Genomic DNA, 14,686 nt, shown 5'->3' on the forward strand with positions numbered 1-14,686 from the left:
AAAAGGGGAGTCGGGCAGCTTGCTAGAAAGAGTTACAGAGTTCAGCTGGGTAGGGTTGAGGATCAAAGGCCAAAAAAGACTCTTGTGGGGTATCCTTTCATAGCTCAGTGGCCATCAAGTTCCCCCTTTTTAGCCTCACTGCACCTCAGTCCAGAGCACAAAAAAAAAGCAACAAGGGCAAGAGTGCTTTCTCCCACTTTCCATTCCATCTACTAGGTCATTGGAGAAGAACTAAAGTCAGTAGCGACCCTTATTGGCAGCAGCCCACTACTTTGTTTGAAGACAAAGTGCTTTGTATTTGACTTAATACCTCTAGCGACCTGTTTTGTCTGCTTCCACTTTTGGGAGTCTGATTACTTTTTACCGGTTGTATCACACCTTTCTAAAATTCCTACTTTTTGTTGACCCCTTGCTCAACACTCTGTGAAGACAAAAGAAATGTTGTAAAATACACAGTCCTCCATTCCAATGAAACTGTGTGGCGTTCCATCGTTAACTCTGACATCGCAGTTCCGCTCATCCACCCGCGTCTCTTGCGCAGATGTGTATAGATGGGGGATTAGCTCAAATGGTAGAGCGCTCGCTTAGCATGCGAGAGGTAGCGGGATCGATGCCCGCATCCTCCACACACATGCTTTTCCATCTTGAACCCCAGAGACAAACACTCATTTTCTGCACCTTCCGCTCGCTAGGAATGAGGATCAAAGGCTGGCAAAACCTTAGCTGGGGTATCCTTCGATAGCTCAGCTGGTACAGCGGAGGACTGTAGATTGACAAAATGTTGAGAAAACTGTAATCCTTAGGTCGCTGGTTCGATTCCGGCTCAAAGGAACTTTTACGTCACGTTGATAACACACCGTCTTTCTTGTTGACCCTTTCCCGTTTGCATCCCATGATACAACAGCGTCTTCCTTACTCCACCGCTTTAGTGGAAAACGGCCCACATCTCTGGCAAACCATTTTTGGGCTTCTACCAGCCAGGGTAATTACCTATTACTGTTACCCTGACTCAATTAAAAAAGGGGAGTCGGGCAGCTTGCTAGAAAGAGTTACAGAGTTCAGCTGGGTAGGGTTGAGGATCAAAGGCCAAAAAAGACTCTTGTGGGGTATCCTTTCATAGCTCAGTGGCCATCAAGTTCCCCCTTTTTAGCCTCACTGCACCTCAGTCCAGAGCACAAAAAAAAGCAACAAGGGCAAGAGTGCTTTCTCCCACTTTCCATTCCATCTACTAGGTCATTGGAGAAGAACTAAAGTCAGTAGCGACCCTTATTGGCAGCAGCCCACTACTTTGTTTGAAGACAAAGTGCTTTGTATTTGACTTAATACCTCTAGCGACCCGTTTTGTCTGCTTCCACTTTTGGGAGTCTGATTACTTTTTACCGGTTGTATCACACCTTTCTAAAATTCCTACTTTTTGTTGACCCCTTGCTCAACACTCTGTGAAGACAAAAGAAATGTTGTAAAATACACAGTCCTCCATTCCAATGAAACTGTGTGGCGTTCCATCGTTAACTCTGACATCGCAGTTCCGCTCATCCGCCCGCGTCTCTTGCGCAGATGTGTATAGATGGGGGATTAGCTCAAATGGTAGAGCGCTCGCTTTGCATGCGAGAGGTAGCGGGATCGATGCCCGCATCCTCCACACACATGCTTTTCCATCTTGAACCCCAGAGACAAACACTCATTTTGGCCTAGTGCACACCGGAGCGTTTCCGCTGCGGTTTGCGATCTGCTTGCGGGTGCGGATCCGCTAGGGTAATGTATTTCAATGGGCTGGTGCACACCAGAGCGGGAGGCGTTTTGCAGAAACGCATACTCCCGGGCTGCTGCAGATTTTGGATTGCGGATGCGTTTCTGCCTCAATGTTAAGTATAGGAAAACCGCAAACCGCTCTGAAAAACGGCACTTCATAGCGGTTTGCCTGGCGTTTTTTGTTACAGTAGCTGTTCAGTAACAGCTTTACTGTAACAATACATGAAATCTACTACACCAAAACCGCTACACAAAACCGCAAAACGCTAGCTGAAACGCTACAGAAAAAGAAGAAAAAGCGTTTCAAAATCTGCTAGCATTTTGCGGATCTGCTAGCGGTTTTTGGTGTGCACCAGGCCTTTCTGCACCTTCCGCTCGCTAGGAATGAGGATCAAAGGCTGGCAAAACCTTAGCTGGGGTATCCTTCGATAGCTCAGCTGGTAGAGCGGAGGACTGTAGATTGACAAAATGTTGAGAAAACTGTAAGCCTTAGGTCGCTGGTTCGATTCCGGCTCGAAGGAACTTTTACGTCACGTTGATAACACACCGTCTTTCTTGTTGACCCTTTCCCGTTTGCATCCCATGATACAACAGCGTCTTCCTTACTCCACCGCTTTAGTGGAAAACGGCCCACATCTCTGGCAAACCATTTTTGGGCTTCTACCTGCCAGGGTAATTACCTATTACTGTTACCCTGACTCAATTAAAAAAGGGGAGTCGGGCAGCTTGCTAGAAAGAGTTACAGAGTTCAGCTGGGTAGGGTTGAGGATCAAAGGCCAAAAAAGACTCTTGTGGGGTATCCTTTCATAGCTCAGTGGCCATCAAGTTCCCCCTTTTTAGCCTCACTGCACCTCAGTCCAGAGCACAAAAAAAAGCAACAAGGGCAAGAGTGCTTTCTCCCACTTTCCATTCCATCTACTAGGTCATTGGAGAAGAACTAAAGTCAGTAGCGACCCTTATTGGCAGCAGCCCACTACTTTGTTTGAAGACAAAGTGCTTTGTATTTGACTTAATACCTCTAGCGACCCGTTTTGTCTGCTTCCACTTTTGGGAGTCTGATTACTTTTTACCGGTTGTATCACACCTTTCTAAAATTCCTACTTTTTGTTGACCCCTTGCTCAACACTCTGTGAAGACAAAAGAAATGTTGTAAAATACACAGTCCTCCATTCCAATGAAACTGTGTGGCGTTCCATCGTTAACTCTGACATCGCAGTTCCGCTCATCCGCCCGCATCTCTTGCACAGATGTGTATAGATGGGGGATTAGCTCAAATGGTAGAGCGCTCGCTTAGCATGCGAGAGGTAGCGGGATCGATGCCCGCATCCTCCACACACATGCTTTTCCATCTTGAACCCCAGAGACAAACACTCATTTTCTGCACCTTCCGCTCGCTAGGAATGAGGATCAAAGGCTGGCAAAACCTTAGCTGGGGTATCCTTCGATAGCTCAGCTGGTAGAGCGGAGGACTGTAGATTGACAAAATGTTGAGAAAACTGTAATCCTTAGGTCGCTGGTTCGATTCCGGCTCGAAGGAACTTTTACGTCACGTTGATAACACACCGTCTTTCTTGTTGACCCTTTCCCGTTTGCATCCCATGATACAACAGCGTCTTCCTTACTCCACCGCTTTAGTGGAAAACGCCCCACATCTCTGGCAAACCATTTTTGGGCTTCTACCTGCCAGGGTAATTACCTATTACTGTTACCCTGACTCAATTAAAAAAGGGGAGTCGGGCAGCTTGCTAGAAAGAGTTACAGAGTTCACCTGGGTAGGGTTGAGGATCAAAGGCCAAAAAAGACTCTTGTGGGGTATCCTTTCATAGCTCAGTGGCCATCAAGTTCCCCCTTTTTAGCCTCACTGCACCTCAGTCCAGAGCACAAAAAAAAAGCAACAAGGGCAAGAGTGCTATCTCCCACTTTCCATTCCATCTACTAGGTCATTGGAGAAGAACTAAAGTCAGTAGCGACCCTTATTGGCAGCAGCCCACTACTTTGTTTGAAGACAAAGTGCTTTGTATTTGACTTAATACCTCTAGCGACCCGTTTTGTCTGCTTCCACTTTTGGGAGTCTGATTACTTTTTACCGGTTGTATCACACCTTTCTAAAATTCCTACTTTTTGTTGACCCCTTGCTCAACACTCTGTGAAGACAAAAGAAATGTTGTAAAATACACAGTCCTCCATTCCAATGAAACTGTGTGGCGTTCCATCGTTAACTCTGACATCGCAGTTCCGCTCATCCGCCCGCGTCTCTTGTGCAGATGTGTATAGATGGGGGATTAGCTCAAATGGTAGAGCGCTCGCTTAGCATGCGAGAGGTAGCGGGATTGATGCCCGCATCCTCCACACACATGCTTTTCCATCTTGAACCCCAGAGACAAACACTCATTTTCTGCACCTTCCGCTCGCTAGGAATGAGGATCAAAGGCTGGCAAAACCTTAGCTGGGGTATCCTTCGATAGCTCAGCTGGTAGAGCGGAGGACTGTAGATTGACAAAATGTTGAGAAAACTGTAATCCTTAGGTCGCTGGTTCGATTCCGGCTCGAAGGAACTTTTACGTCACGTTGATAACACACCGTCTTTCTTGTTGACCCTTTCCCGTTTGCATCCCATGATACAACAGCGTCTTCCTTACTCCACCGCTTTAGTGGAAAACGGCCCACATCTCTGGCAAACCATTTTTGGGCTTCTACCTGCCAGGGTAATTACCTATTACTGTTACCCTGACTCAATTAAAAAAGGGGAGTCGGGCAGCTTGCTAGAAAGAGTTACAGAGTTCAGCTGGGTAGGGTTGAGGATCAAAGGCCAAAAAAGACTCTTGTGGGGTATCCTTTCATAGCTCAGTGGCCATCAAGTTCCCCCTTTTTAGCCTCACTGCACCTCAGTCCAGAGCACACAAAAAAAGCAACAAGGGCAAGAGTGCTTTCTCCCACTTTCCATTCCATCTACTAGGTCATTGGAGAAGAACTAAAGTCAGTAGCGACCCTTATTGGCAGCAGCCCACTACTTTGTTTGAAGACAAAGTGCTTTGTATTTGACTTAATACCTCTAGCGACCCGTTTTGTCTGCTTCCACTTTTGGGAGTCTGATTACTTTTTACCGGTTGTATCACACCTTTCTAAAATTCCTACTTTTTGTTGACCCCTTGCTCAACACTCTGTGAAGACAAAAGAAATGTTGTAAAATACACAGTCCTCCATTCCAATGAAACTGTGTGGCGTTCCATCGTTAACTCTGACATCGCAGTTCCGCTCATCCACCCGCGTCTCTTGCGCAGATGTGTATAGATGGGGGATTAGCTCAAATGGTAGAGCGCTCGCTTAGCATGCGAGAGGTAGCGGGATCGATGCCCGCATCCTCCACACACATGCTTTTCCATCTAGAACCCCAGAGACAAACACTCATTTTCTGCACCTTCCGCTCGCTAGGAATGAGGATCAAAGGCTGGCAAAACGTTAGCTGGGGTATCCTTCGATAGCTCAGCTGTTAGAGCGGAGGACTGTAGATTGACAAAATGTTGAGAAAACTGTAATCCTTAGGTCGCTGGTTCGATTCTGGCTCGAAGGAGCTTTTACGTCACGTTGATAACACACCGTCTTTCTTGTTGACCCTTTCCCGTTTGCATCCCATGATACAACAGCGTCTTCCTTACTCCACCGCTTTAGTGGAAAACGGCCCACATCTCTGGCAAACCATTTTTGGGCTTCTACCTGCCAGGGTAATTACCTATTACTGTTACCCTGACTCAATTAAAAAAGGGGAGTCGGGCAGCTTGCTAGAAAGAGTTACAGAGTTCAGCTGGGTAGGGTTGAGGATCAAAGGCCAAAAAAGACTCTTGTGGGGTATCCTTTCATAGCTCAGTGGCCATCAAGTTCCCCCTTTTTAGCCTCACTGCACCTCAGTCCAGAGCACAAAAAAAAAGCAACAAGGGCAAGAGTGCTATCTCCCACTTTCCATTTCATCTACCAGGGCATTGGAGAAGAACTAAAGTCAGTAGCGACCCTTATTGGCAGCAGCCCACTACTTTGTTTGAAGACAAAGTGCTTTGTATTTGACTTAATACCTCTAGCGACCCGTTTTGTCTGCTTCCACTTTTGGGAGTCTGATTACTTTTTACCGGTTGTATCACACCTTTCTAAAATTCCTACTTTTTGTTGACCCCTTGCTCAACACTCTGTGAAGACAAAAGAAATGTTGTAAAATACACAGTCCTCCATTCCAATGAAACTGTGTGGCGTTCCATCGTTAACTCTGACATCGCAGTTCCGCTCATCCGCCCGCGTCTCTTGCGCAGATGTGTATAGATGGGGGATTAGTTCAAATGGTAGAGCTCTCGCTTAGCATGCGAGAGGTAGCGGGATCGATGCCCGCATCCTCCACACACATGCTTTTCCATCTTGAACCCCAGAGACAAACACTCATTTTCTGCACCTTCCGCTCGCTAGGAATGAGGATCAAAGGCTGGCAAAACCTTAGCTGGGGTATCCTTCGATAGCTCAGCTGGTAGAGCGGAGGACTGTAGATTGACAAAATGTTGAGAAAACTGTAATCCTTAGGTCGCTGGTTCGATTCCGGCTCGAAGGAACTTTTACGTCACGTTGATAACACACCGTCTTTCTTGTTGACCCTTTCCCGTTTGCATCCCATGATACAACAGCGTCTTCCTTACTCCACCGCTTTAGTGGAAAACGGCCCACATCTCTGGCAAACCATTTTTGGGCTTCTACCTGCCAGGGTAATTACCTATTACTGTTACCCTGACTCAATTAAAAAAGAGGAGTCGGGCAGCTTGCTAGAAAGAGTTACAGAGTTCAGCTGGGTAGGGTTGAGGATCAAAGGCCAAAAAAGACTCTTGTGGGGTATCCTTTCATAGCTCAGTGGCCATCAAGTTCCCCCTTTTTAGCCTCACTGCACCTCAGTCCAGAGCACAAAAAAAAGCAACAAGGGCAAGAGTGCTATCTCCCACTTTCCATTCCATCTACTAGGTCATTGGAGAAGAACTAAAGTCAGTAGCGACCCTTATTGGCAGCAGCCCACTACTTTGTTTGAAGACAAAGTGCTTTGTATTTGACTTAATACCTCTAGCGACCCGTTTTTTCTGCTTCCACTTTTGGGAGTCTGATTACTTTTTACCGGTTGTATCACACCTTTCTAAAATTCCTACTTTTTGTTGACCCCTTGCTCAACACTCTGTGAAGACAAAAGAAATGTTGTAAAATACACAGTCCTCCATTCCAATGAAACTGTGTGGCGTTCCATCGTTAACTCTGACATCGCAGTTCCGCTCATCCGCCCGCGTCTCTTGCGCAGTTGTGTATAGATGGGGGATTAGCTCAAATGGTAGAGCGCTCGCTTAGCATGCGAGAGGTAGCGGGATCGATGCCCGCATCCTCCACACACATGCTTTTCCATCTTGAACCCCAGAGACAAACACTCATTTTCTGCACCTTCCGCTCACTAGGAATGAGGATCAAAGGCTGGCAAAACCTTAGCTGGGGTATCCTTCGATAGCTCAGCTGGTAGAGCGGAGGACTGTAGATTGACAAAATGTTGAGAAAACTGTAATCCTTAGGTCGCTGGTTCGATTCCGGCTCGAAGGAACTTTTACGTCACGTTGATAACACACCGTCTTTCTTGTTGACCCTTTCCCGTTTGCATCCCATGATACAACAGCGTCTTCCTTACTCCACCGCTTTAGTGGAAAACGGCCCACATCTCTGGCAAACCATTTTTGGGCTTCTACCTGCCAGGGTAATTACCTATTACTGTTACCCTGACTCAATTAAAAAAGGGGAGTCGGGCAGCTTGCTAGAAAGAGTTACAGAGTTCAGCTGGGTAGGGTTGAGGATCAAAGGCCAAAAAAGACTCTTGTGGGGTATCCTTTCATAGCTCAGTGGCCATCAAGTTCCCCCTTTTTAGCCTCACTGCACCTCAGTCCAGAGCACAAAAAAAAAGCAACAAGGGCAAGAGTGCTTTCTCCCACTTTCCATTCCATCTACTAGGTCATTGGAGAAGAACTAAAGTCAGTAGCGACCCTTATTGGCAGCAGCCCACTACTTTGTTTGAAGACAAAGTGCTTTGTATTTGACTTAATACCTCTAGCGACCCGTTTTGTCTGCTTCCACTTTTGGGAGTCTGATTACTTTTTACCGGTTGTATCACACCTTTCTAAAATTCCTACTTTTTGTTGACCCCTTGCTCAACACTCTGTGAAGACAAAAGAAATGTTGTAAAATACACAGTCCTCCATTCCAATGAAACTGTGTGGCGTTCCATCGTTAACTCTGACATCGCAGTTCCGCTCATCCGCCCGTGTCTCTTGCGCAGATGTGTATAGATGGGGGATTAGCTCAAATGGTGGAGCGCTCGCTTAGCATGCGAGAGTTAGCGGGATCGATGCCCGCATCCTCCACACACATGCTTTTCCATCTTGAACCCCAGAGACAAACACTCATTTTCTGCACCTTCCGCTCGCTAGGAATGAGGATCAAAGGCTGGCAAAACCTTAGCTGGGGTATCCTTCGATAGCTCAGCTGGTAGAGCGTGAGACTGTAGATTGACAAAATGTTGAGAAAACTGTAATCCTTAGGTCGCTGGTTCGATTCCGGCTCGAAGGAACTTTTACGTCACGTTGATAACACACCGTCTTTCTTGTTGACCCTTTCCCGTTTGCATCCCATGATACAACAGCGTCTTCCTTACTCCACCGCTTTAGTGGAAAACGGCCCACATCTCTGGCAAACCATTTTTGGGCTTCTACCTGCCAGGGTAATTACCTATTACTGTTACCCTGACTCAATTAAAAAAGGGGAGTCGGGCAGCTTGCTAGAAAGAGTTACAGAGTTCAGCTGGGTAGGGTTGAGGATCAAAGGCCAAAAAAGACTCTTGTGGGGTATCCTTTCATAGCTCAGTGGCCATCAAGTTCCCCCTTTTTAGCCTCACTGCACCTCAGTCCAGAGCACAAAAAAAAGCAACAAGGGCAAGAGTGCTTTCTCCCACTTTCCATTCCATCTACTAGGTCATTGGAGAAGAACTAAAGTCAGTAGCGACCCTTATTGGCAGCAGCCCACTACTTTGTTTGAAGACAAAGTGCTTTGTATTTGACTTAATACCTCTAGCGACCCGTTTTGTCTGCTTCCACTTTTGGGAGTCTGATTACTTTTTACCGGTTGTATCACACCTTTCTAAAATTCCTACTTTTTGTTGACCCCTTGCTCAACACTCTGTGAAGACAAAAGAAATGTTGTAAAATACACAGTCCTCCATTCCAATGAAACTGTGTGGCGTTCCATCGTTAACTCTGACATCGCAGTTCCGCTCATCCGCCCGCGTCTCTTGCGCAGTTGTGTATAGATGGGGGATTAGCTCAAATGGTAGAGCGCTCGCTTAGCATGCGAGAGTTAGCGGGATCGATGCCCGCATCCTCCACACACATGCTTTTCCATCTTGAACCCCAGAGACAAACACTCATTTTCTGCACCTTCCGCTCGCTAGGAATGAGGATCAAAGGCTGGCAAAACCTTAGCTGGGGTATCCTTCGATAGCTCAGCTGGTAGAGCGGAGGACTGTAGATTGACAAAATGTTGAGAAAACTGTAATCCTTAGGTCGCTGGTTCGATTCCGGCTCGAAGGAACTTTTACGTCACGTTGATAACACACCGTCTTTCTTGTTGACCCTTTCCCGTTTGCATCCCATGATACAACAGCGTCTTCCTTACTCCACCGCTTTAGTGGAAAACGGCCCACATCTCTGGCAAACCATTTTTGGGCTTCTACCTGCCAGGGTAATTACCTATTACTGTTACCCTGACTCAATTAAAAAAGGGGAGTCGGGCAGCTTGCTAGAAAGAGTTACAGAGTTCAGCTGGGTAGGGTTGAGGATCAAAGGCCAAAAAAGACTCTTGTGGGGTATCCTTTCATAGCTCAGTGGCCATCAAGTTCCCCCTTTTTAGCCTCACTGCACCTCAGTCCAGAGCACAAAAAAAAAGCAACAAGGGCAAGAGTGCTTTCTCCCACTTTCCATTCCATCTACTAGGTCTTTGGAGAAGAACTAAAGTCAGTAGCGACCCTTATTGGCAGCAGCCCACTACTTTGTTTGAAGACAAAGTGCTTTGTATTTGACTTAATACCTCTAGCGACCCGTTTTGTCTGCTTCCACTTTTGGGAGTCTGATTACTTTTTACCGGTTGTATCACACCTTTCTAAAATTCCTACTTTTTGTTGACCCCTTGCTCAACACTCTGTGAAGACAAAAGAAATGTTGTAAAATACACAGTCCTCCATTCCAATGAAACTGTGTGGCGTTCCATCGTTAACTCTGACATCACAGTTCCGCTCATCCGCCCGCGTCTCTTGCGCAGATGTGTATAGATGGGGGATTAGCTCAAATGGTGGAGCGCTCGCTTAGCATGCGAGAGTTAGCGGGATCGATGCCCGCATCCTCCACACACATGCTTTTCCATCTTGAACCCCAGAGACAAACACTCATTTTCTGCACCTTCCGCTCGCTAGGAATGAGGATCAAAGGCTGGCAAAACCTTAGCTGGGGTATCCTTCGATAGCTCAGCTGGTAGAGCGTGAGACTGTAGATTGACAAAATGTTGAGAAAACTGTAATCCTTAGGTCGCTGGTTCGATTCCGGCTCGAAGGAACTTTTACGTCACGTTGATAACACACCGTCTTTCTTGTTGACCCTTTCCCGTTTGCATCCCATGATACAACAGCGTCTTCCTTACTCCACCGCTTTAGTGGAAAACGGCCCACATCTCTGGCAAACCATTTTTGGGCTTCTACCTGCCAGGGTAATTACCTATTACTGTTACCCTGACTCAATTAAAAAAGGGGAGTCGGGCAGCTTGCTAGAAAGAGTTACAGAGTTCAGCTGGGTAGGGTTGAGGATCAAAGGCCAAAAAAGACTCTTGTGGGGTATCCTTTCATAGCTCAGTGGCCATCAAGTTCCCCCTTTTTAGCCTCACTGCACCTCAGTCCAGAGCACAAAAAAAAGCAACAAGGGCAAGAGTGCTATCTCCCACTTTCCATTCCATCTACTAGGTCATTGGAGAAGAACTAAAGTCAGTAGCGACCCTTATTGGCAGCAGCCCACTACTTTGTTTGAAGACAAAGTGCTTTGTATTTGACTTAATACCTCTAGCGACCCGTTTTTTCTGCTTCCACTTTTGGGAGTCTGATTACTTTTTACCGGTTGTATCACACCTTTCTAAAATTCCTACTTTTTGTTGACCCCTTGCTCAACACTCTGTGAAGACAAAAGAAATGTTGTAAAATACACAGTCCTCCATTCCAATGAAACTGTGTGGCGTTCCATCGTTAACTCTGACATCGCAGTTCCGCTCATCCGCCCGCGTCTCTTGCGCAGTTGTGTATAGATGGGGGATTAGCTCAAATGGTAGAGCGCTCGCTTAGCATGCGAGAGGTAGCGGGATCGATGCCCGCATCCTCCACACACATGCTTTTCCATCTTGAACCCCAGAGACAAACACTCATTTTCTGCACCTTCCGCTCACTAGGAATGAGGATCAAAGGCTGGCAAAACCTTAGCTGGGGTATCCTTCGATAGCTCAGCTGGTAGAGCGGAGGACTGTAGATTGACAAAATGTTGAGAAAACTGTAATCCTTAGGTCGCTGGTTCGATTCCGGCTCGAAGGAACTTTTACGTCACGTTGATAACACACCGTCTTTCTTGTTGACCCTTTCCCGTTTGCATCCCATGATACAACAGCGTCTTCCTTACTCCACCGCTTTAGTGGAAAACGGCCCACATCTCTGGCAAACCATTTTTGGGCTTCTACCTGCCAGGGTAATTACCTATTACTGTTACCCTGACTCAATTAAAAAAGGGGAGTCGGGCAGCTTGCTAGAAAGAGTTACAGAGTTCAGCTGGGTAGGGTTGAGGATCAAAGGCCAAAAAAGACTCTTGTGGGGTATCCTTTCATAGCTCAGTGGCCATCAAGTTCCCCCTTTTTAGCCTCACTGCACCTCAGTCCAGAGCACAAAAAAAAAGCAACAAGGGCAAGAGTGCTTTCTCCCACTTTCCATTCCATCTACTAGGTCATTGGAGAAGAACTAAAGTCAGTAGCGACCCTTATTGGCAGCAGCCCACTACTTTGTTTGAAGACAAAGTGCTTTGTATTTGACTTAATACCTCTAGCGACCCGTTTTGTCTGCTTCCACTTTTGGGAGTCTGATTACTTTTTACCGGTTGTATCACACCTTTCTAAAATTCCTACTTTTTGTTGACCCCTTGCTCAACACTCTGTGAAGACAAAAGAAATGTTGTAAAATACACAGTCCTCCATTCCAATGAAACTGTGTGGCGTTCCATCGTTAACTCTGACATCGCAGTTCCGCTCATCCGCCCGTGTCTCTTGCGCAGATGTGTATAGATGGGGGATTAGCTCAAATGGTGGAGCGCTCGCTTAGCATGCGAGAGTTAGCGGGATCGATGCCCGCATCCTCCACACACATGCTTTTCCATCTTGAACCCCAGAGACAAACACTCATTTTCTGCACCTTCCGCTCGCTAGGAATGAGGATCAAAGGCTGGCAAAACCTTAGCTGGGGTATCCTTCGATAGCTCAGCTGGTAGAGCGTGAGACTGTAGATTGACAAAATGTTGAGAAAACTGTAATCCTTAGGTCGCTGGTTCGATTCCGGCTCGAAGGAACTTTTACGTCACGTTGATAACACACCGTCTTTCTTGTTGACCCTTTCCCGTTTGCATCCCATGATACAACAGCGTCTTCCTTACTCCACCGCTTTAGTGGAAAACGGCCCACATCTCTGGCAAACCATTTTTGGGCTTCTACCTGCCAGGGTAATTACCTATTACTGTTACCCTGACTCAATTAAAAAAGGGGAGTCGGGCAGCTTGCTAGAAAGAGTTACAGAGTTCAGCTGGGTAGGGTTGAGGATCAAAGGCCAAAAAAGACTCTTGTGGGGTATCCTTTCATAGCTCAGTGGCCATCAAGTTCCCCCTTTTTAGCCTCACTGCACCTCAGTCCAGAGCACAAAAAAAAGCAACAAGGGCAAGAGTGCTTTCTCCCACTTTCCATTCCATCTACTAGGTCATTGGAGAAGAACTAAAGTCAGTAGCGACCCTTATTGGCAGCAGCCCACTACTTTGTTTGAAGACAAAGTGCTTTGTATTTGACTTAATACCTCTAGCGACCCGTTTTGTCTGCTTCCACTTTTGGGAGTCTGATTACTTTTTACCGGTTGTATCACACCTTTCTAAAATTCCTACTTTTTGTTGACCCCTTGCTCAACACTCTGTGAAGACAAAAGAAATGTTGTAAAATACACAGTCCTCCATTCCAATGAAACTGTGTGGCGTTCCATCGTTAACTCTGACATCGCAGTTCCGCTCATCCGCCCGCGTCTCTTGCGCAGTTGTGTATAGATGGGGGATTAGCTCAAATGGTAGAGCGCTCGCTTAGCATGCGAGAGTTAGCGGGATCGATGCCCGCATCCTCCACACACATGCTTTTCCATCTTGAACCCCAGAGACAAACACTCATTTTCTGCACCTTCCGCTCGCTAGGAATGAGGATCAAAGGCTGGCAAAACCTTAGCTGGGGTATCCTTCGATAGCTCAGCTGGTAGAGCGGAGGACTGTAGATTGACAAAATGTTGAGAAAACTGTAATCCTTAGGTCGCTGGTTCGATTCCGGCTCGAAGGAACTTTTACGTCACGTTGATAACACACCGTCTTTCTTGTTGACCCTTTCCCGTTTGCATCCCATGATACAACAGCGTCTTCCTTACTCCACCGCTTTAGTGGAAAACGGCCCACATCTCTGGCAAACCATTTTTGGGCTTCTACCTGCCAGGGTAATTACCTATTACTGTTACCCTGACTCAATTAAAAAAGGGGAGTCGGGCAGCTTGCTAGAAAGAGTTACAGAGTTCAGCTGGGTAGGGTTGAGGATCAAAGGCCAAAAAAGACTCTTGTGGGGTATCCTTTCATAGCTCAGTGGCCATCAAGTTCCCCCTTTTTAGCCTCACTGCACCTCAGTCCAGAGCACAAAAAAAAAGCAACAAGGGCAAGAGTGCTTTCTCCCACTTTCCATTCCATCTACTAGGTCATTGGAGAAGAACTAAAGTCAGTAGCGACCCTTATTGGCAGCAGCCCACTACTTTGTTTGAAGACAAAGTGCTTTGTATTTGACTTAATACCTCTAGCGACCCGTTTTGTCTGCTTCCACTTTTGGGAGTCTGATTACTTTTTACCGGTTGTATCACACCTTTCTAAAATTCCTACTTTTTGTTGACCCCTTGCTCAACACTCTGTGAAGACAAAAGAAATGTTGTAAAATACACAGTCCTCCATTCCAATGAAACTGTGTGGCGTTCCATCGTTAACTCTGACATCGCAGTTCCGCTCATCCGCCCGCGTCTCTTGCGCAGATGTGTATAGATGGGGGATTAGCTCAAATGGTGGAGCGCTCGCTTAGCATGCGAGAGTTAGCGGGATCGATGCCCGCATCCTCCACACACATGCTTTTCCATCTTGAACCCCAGAGACAAACACTCATTTTCTGCACCTTCCGCTCGCTAGGAATGAGGATCAAAGGCTGGCAAAACCTTAGCTGGGGTATCCTTCGATAGCTCAGCTGGTAGAGCGTGAGACTGTAGATTGACAAAATGTTGAGAAAACTGTAATCCTTAGGTCGCTGGTTCGATTCCGGCTCGAAGGAACTTTTACGTCACGTTGATAACACACCGTCTTTCTTGTTGACCCTTTCCCGTTTGCATCCCATGATACAACAGCGTCTTCCTTACTCCACCGCTTTAGTGGAAAACGGCCCACATCTCTGGCAAACCATTTTTGGGCTTCTACCTGCCAGGGTAATTACCTATTACTGTTACCCTGACTCAATTAAAAAAGGGGAGTCGGGCAGCTTGCTAGAA

General features: G+C 46.6%; 13 non-coding genes across 13 annotated transcripts; all 13 read left to right on the forward strand.

Annotated features, from left to right (window-relative positions):
• Positions 1 to 553: 553 nt before the first annotated feature.
• Positions 554 to 626, forward strand: TRNAA-AGC (transfer RNA alanine (anticodon AGC)). The gene has a single exon. It is a non-coding gene; the product is annotated as a tRNA-Ala (tRNA).
• A 943-nt stretch (positions 627 to 1,569) lies between these two features.
• TRNAA-UGC (transfer RNA alanine (anticodon UGC)) lies at positions 1,570 to 1,642 on the forward strand. Its single transcript has one exon. It is a non-coding gene; the product is annotated as a tRNA-Ala (tRNA).
• Positions 1,643 to 3,011: 1,369 nt separating this feature from the next.
• Positions 3,012 to 3,084, forward strand: TRNAA-AGC (transfer RNA alanine (anticodon AGC)). The gene has a single exon. It is a non-coding gene; the product is annotated as a tRNA-Ala (tRNA).
• A 106-nt stretch (positions 3,085 to 3,190) lies between these two features.
• TRNAY-GUA (transfer RNA tyrosine (anticodon GUA)) lies at positions 3,191 to 3,289 on the forward strand. Its single transcript has 2 exons — positions 3,191 to 3,227; positions 3,254 to 3,289. It is a non-coding gene; the product is annotated as a tRNA-Tyr (tRNA).
• A 918-nt stretch (positions 3,290 to 4,207) lies between these two features.
• On the forward strand, positions 4,208 to 4,306 carry TRNAY-GUA (transfer RNA tyrosine (anticodon GUA)). The gene is made up of 2 exons: positions 4,208 to 4,244; positions 4,271 to 4,306. It is a non-coding gene; the product is annotated as a tRNA-Tyr (tRNA).
• Positions 4,307 to 5,045: 739 nt separating this feature from the next.
• On the forward strand, positions 5,046 to 5,118 carry TRNAA-AGC (transfer RNA alanine (anticodon AGC)). The gene has a single exon. It is a non-coding gene; the product is annotated as a tRNA-Ala (tRNA).
• A 1,123-nt stretch (positions 5,119 to 6,241) lies between these two features.
• TRNAY-GUA (transfer RNA tyrosine (anticodon GUA)) lies at positions 6,242 to 6,340 on the forward strand. The gene is made up of 2 exons: positions 6,242 to 6,278; positions 6,305 to 6,340. It is a non-coding gene; the product is annotated as a tRNA-Tyr (tRNA).
• Positions 6,341 to 7,078: 738 nt separating this feature from the next.
• Positions 7,079 to 7,151, forward strand: TRNAA-AGC (transfer RNA alanine (anticodon AGC)). The gene has a single exon. It is a non-coding gene; the product is annotated as a tRNA-Ala (tRNA).
• Positions 7,152 to 7,257: 106 nt separating this feature from the next.
• Positions 7,258 to 7,356, forward strand: TRNAY-GUA (transfer RNA tyrosine (anticodon GUA)). The gene is made up of 2 exons: positions 7,258 to 7,294; positions 7,321 to 7,356. It is a non-coding gene; the product is annotated as a tRNA-Tyr (tRNA).
• A 1,934-nt stretch (positions 7,357 to 9,290) lies between these two features.
• Positions 9,291 to 9,389, forward strand: TRNAY-GUA (transfer RNA tyrosine (anticodon GUA)). The gene is made up of 2 exons: positions 9,291 to 9,327; positions 9,354 to 9,389. It is a non-coding gene; the product is annotated as a tRNA-Tyr (tRNA).
• A 1,755-nt stretch (positions 9,390 to 11,144) lies between these two features.
• TRNAA-AGC (transfer RNA alanine (anticodon AGC)) lies at positions 11,145 to 11,217 on the forward strand. Its single transcript has one exon. It is a non-coding gene; the product is annotated as a tRNA-Ala (tRNA).
• A 106-nt stretch (positions 11,218 to 11,323) lies between these two features.
• TRNAY-GUA (transfer RNA tyrosine (anticodon GUA)) lies at positions 11,324 to 11,422 on the forward strand. The gene is made up of 2 exons: positions 11,324 to 11,360; positions 11,387 to 11,422. It is a non-coding gene; the product is annotated as a tRNA-Tyr (tRNA).
• Positions 11,423 to 13,356: 1,934 nt separating this feature from the next.
• TRNAY-GUA (transfer RNA tyrosine (anticodon GUA)) lies at positions 13,357 to 13,455 on the forward strand. The gene is made up of 2 exons: positions 13,357 to 13,393; positions 13,420 to 13,455. It is a non-coding gene; the product is annotated as a tRNA-Tyr (tRNA).
• The last annotated feature ends 1,231 nt before the right edge of the window (positions 13,456 to 14,686 follow it).

The sequence above is a fragment of the Hyperolius riggenbachi genome, chromosome 4 (assembly GCF_040937935.1).
Source record: "Hyperolius riggenbachi isolate aHypRig1 chromosome 4, aHypRig1.pri, whole genome shotgun sequence".
In the NCBI taxonomy this organism is placed as follows: domain Eukaryota; kingdom Metazoa; phylum Chordata; class Amphibia; order Anura; family Hyperoliidae; genus Hyperolius; species Hyperolius riggenbachi.